Source organism: Ochotona curzoniae, unplaced genomic scaffold (assembly GCF_017591425.1).
Source record: "Ochotona curzoniae isolate NIBS_2020 unplaced genomic scaffold, NIBS_Ocur_1.0 scaffold_3835, whole genome shotgun sequence".
In the NCBI taxonomy this organism is placed as follows: Eukaryota; Metazoa; Chordata; class Mammalia; order Lagomorpha; family Ochotonidae; genus Ochotona; species Ochotona curzoniae.
Genome location: NW_024467114.1, coordinates 37993899 through 37998436, shown reverse-complemented (window position 1 = coordinate 37998436; position 4538 = coordinate 37993899).

Here is a 4538-nt window from a genome sequence, read left to right as displayed (position 1 = left end):
AGCATAATTTTTTGTTAATGCATAAAATATAATTTTATTTTTTAATTTTATTTATTTACTATTATTATTATTGTTAATATTATGATTATTTTCTAGTACAATTTTATAGGCCCTGGGATTTCTCTTACCCACTTCCCAAGCCACTTCCCCACATTGAGTTCCCCTATATTATTACTAAAGTATGGTTCTTCACACAAAGTCATATATCTATCATTGTGAGCATAGGCAATGGCAGAGACTCCAGCATCCTATTGTTAAGATATAGTAAACAGTTTCATTGGGAGTCCATCTTTGTCTAGAAGTAGAGATTCATACTGCATTGTATCCTCATATCAGGATATGATAGCCTCCATTACACAGTTACTATATATATCCTCTTAAATGAAACCAAATTACAAAATCAAAAAGGGAAAAAAATCAAAATTCATAATGCCATGAAGTCAAATAACATGCTAATAGATATGATAGTCTCCATTACACAGCTACTATAGATCCCCTTAATTGAAAAGCCACAAAACAAGATCAATAACAGGAAGAGAAAAGAAATTAACCACACCATGAAGTTAAATAACATGTTACTGAATGACTAATGCATTGCTGAATAAATGAAAGAAAAAAAAAACACATCAACCTTCTTGAAGAAAATGATGCTGTTGTATAATCTATGAGTCACTGAAGAATTAATAAGATAGTGTTTGAAGAGGTGAAACTAACAAAATATTCAAGATCCATGAGATATAATTTCCACTGATCTTTGTTGGAAATAGAAATAGAAAAAGAAATAGAAAAGAAGCAGATGGGCTTTGTTTTTTAATCCAGTCTACTAACCAATGACGTTTGATTGATGTGTTTAAGCCATTTACACTCAGGGTTAATATAAATGGGTGATAATTTGGTCCTGTCATTTTAGGTTTGCACTGTTCATTGGTTTAGTCTTCTGTTGTTATTTTACTGAGATGTTCTTCACATTTGCCTTTGGTTTTGGTGGGCACTTTTCCTTTTCTCTGTCAGAACATCTTGAAGTATCATATGCAGGACAGGTTAGGGAGAGGCATATTGTTTTAAATTTTCTTTACTGTGGAAAAATTTATTGCATTTTCAAAGACAAAGGAAAGCTTTCTTGTGTATGTTACCCTGGGTGGACTCTTTTTTTTTTTTTTTTTTTTTTTTTGCTTTTGGAATCTGGAATATGTGACTCCATTCTTTTCTGGCCTATAGAGTCTCCTGTGAGTTTAATTGGCATTTCTTTATATATCTATTATTTTTTTCATGAGCACATTTAAGGATCTTTTCCTTATGTTCGATTGAAGAGAGCTTGATGATCATGTGTCTTGGTGAAGATTGCTTTTGGTCAACCATGTTGTGAGTTATGTGCTCCTCTGACATGTTGTTTCCCAATTCTTTCTCTAGATTAGGGAGATTTTCCTTTATTACTTCATTGAATACACCTTTAATGACAGCTTCTCTTTTTGCACCTTCTGTGACTCCAATAACTTATATTTGGCCTCTTAATAGTGTAAACACTGTCTTTCAATTCTTGAATGCTTTTTTTTAGCTTGACCCAGCCCTGCTTCCAGCAGTTTGTTTTCTCCTGATGACAGACAATATCTTCCAATTCTGAGCTACTTTCTTCTGCTTGCTTCATTCTATTTTGGAGACTTTCCACCGTACTTTTCATTTGCTCCACAGTATTCTTCATTTCTGATATATCAGCTTTCATTTGACTCATTGCTGCTATTTCTCGTGGAACGTATTACTTAAAATCCTTGAACCCCTGCGTTATGTGCTTCTCTTTGTAGATAAGAAGTTTTATAACAGGTGTTTTGAATTCTGTATCCCCCATTTTCTGGATGCCTTCCTCAGTTAACTCTGAGTTTGGCAAAGAATTTTGCTCTTTTGCAGGATAGTCTTCAGTAATATTCATTGTGTCTCTGTTTCTTCTTTTGCTCTTGGTCATTGCAATTCTGGTTATCAGATTCTTCGTGGGCAGGTGTCTAAGCTATGTCACCCACAGGTCTGTAGTTCAATTTTACTTATTGCAGTCGGCCCATGGCTCTTTGTCTGCAGTCATTTGTGCCACGCCCTTCAGTGAGTTCCAGTTCTGGGTTCTTATATTTCCACCATAGTCTCTGTAGCCCCAGTTCCTGGCTCACCACTCTCCACCTCCTGGGATACCATGCTGAGGTTGCACTGTTGTCTGTCCAACTTTTCTCCCACTTCCAGTTGGAGCAGGTTCCAGGATTATGGAGACACCAGGTGTCCTTTATAGCTAGGTTGTTGGTGGTACTTATCTTGCTGGAACCTCCTTGCCATTTGGTCTGAGGACCACATGGACCTATTTTGACCAGTACGTTGCCATAGTGGGTTTCATTTTCCATGTGGGATTATTGCAATGCACTGATCTCAGTAAATTCGCCAAGCCCAGTGCATATGCAGCTCACTGTTTTCCCTTCAGCCTTAAAGCCTATGCCACACCAAGCAAAATGGTGCCTGATGTGCCTCTACTAGAGTTCTTGAACTGTTGGCCATCAGGTCTGAGGGTTACCTAGACGTATGTTGGGTGGAACCTCTAGGATGCCACGCTGTTGCAATTCACTGAGTCAGAAATAAGTTAACTCCCAGCTCATGTACATGTGCAGTACTGTACCCATAGTTTTTGCCTCCTTAGACAAAATGGAACCCAATTCAGCTACGAGGTGGACTAGGCTGTGAAATCCATCCTATTCCCATACTGCCCATCTGGGACCTGCTGCTCTGTCTCTGCTGCTGATCAAATCAAACAGATCAGCAGGACAGGCAGTTCTTTGTTGGAGTTCACCCCCTGAGCTTCCCATGAATGTCCCTTCCCACTTTGTTCCTGATGGAGTGCTGGCAGTCACTGCAATTCAGATTGCCACTCGCTGAATGATATTGGTCTATCAGTCACTGCAACACCACACTTGTGTCAGCAGCTTTCCTGTGTCTGTTGGTCTCTAGATACCCCTCTGCTGTTGTTTTGTCTTCTTCTGTTTCATGGAATGTGCCCTCTGTGCTTCACACTTATTAACATCTCTCTGTCCATTTAAATGTGTTCTTACCCTATTCTGCCATCTTGATTCTCACTAAAACATAAATCTTAATTGCTTTTGATCAGAAAAGGAAATTAAACTTCTGCCTACAATGTTTATGTTTTGCTTATTTTACAGATTTTAGAAAATACTTTTTATTTGAAAGTTAGAATTAAACAGTGAGGGGTCCAGCATGGTGGCCTAACAGCTAAAGTCCTTGCCTTGAATGCACCAGGATCCCATATGAGCACCAGTTCTAATCCCAGCAGCTCCACTTCCCATCCTGCTCCTTGCTTGTGGCCTGAGAAAACAGTCAAGAATAGCCCAAAGCCTTGGGTCCCTGCACCCATATGGGAGACCTGGAGGAAGTTCCAGTCTCCTGGCTTCAGATAGGCGCAGCACCGGCTGATGTGGTCACTTGGGTTGTGAACCAGTGGATGGAAGATGTTCTTCTCTGTCTCTCCTCTACTCTGTATATCTGACTTTGGGATAAAAATAAATACACCTTAAAAAAAAAACTACACAGTGAGGAAGAAGAAATAGAGGTTTTCCATCTCCTAATTCATTACTCAAGAAGTGGCTATAGCCATAAATGTATTAGATTGAAGCCAGAAGCCTGAGTTTCATATATTGTCCAATTTGTGCCATCCTCTGCTGCTCTCCCAAACACCAGAAAAGGAAGCAGAATATACCTCTTTGTGAGCATCATATTAGGGTGGGTTAGATATATGTTTCAGTCTTCCCCTGCCCCAAGTCCACAGGTGAGGAGAGGGAATGGGTTGCTGGCAAACTATATCAGTACCAAGAGACATGGGATAGTTTTGGTGATGCCCTAGAGACACCACTTTGGGAAACAGCAGCGGAAATGTGTGCTGATTTACTTCCATAATTTGGTAGTTCTAAAAGTTGTTAGTTTCATTATTCCAGGGTTGAGAAAATTGTTCCAAGGTCTCTTGGTTGGCAAAGTTCACCTTAGTGCATCCACTAAGTAACATATTGCAAATTTGTCCAGGAGAATTGTCCAACCCATTCTCTGTTGAGGCAATTGATGTCTCCTGTTGGCTTACATTAGCTGGCTGTCATATACCCCATATGCTGTTCACTGTGCAGGCATCAGCAACTGAGAAGGCCCAATTTCAATACATACATTCCAAGATTGGATTAAACATCCAATCTTGGTTCCTGTGACTTTTGTTCCTGTGGTTGGGATTTGAGTCCAATTTTGTAGGCAGAGAGTGCCCCAAGAAATCCCATATAAGGTGATCTCAGGCTTGACTAATGTGTGCTCCAGGCTGTGAAGGATTAGGTTTCATCTATGACCTGTACTAGCCAATACACAGAATGGAGGATGCAACTGTCTAGTCAGTTTCACCCCAGCCCCATATCTCATGCAAGCTGATGGCTAGCCATCCCACCACAGACCTGATCCCCAGAAGCACCAGAGGGCTGTATGGCTTAGTTGAGGCCCAGCATTCCCTGTCTTCCCCACAT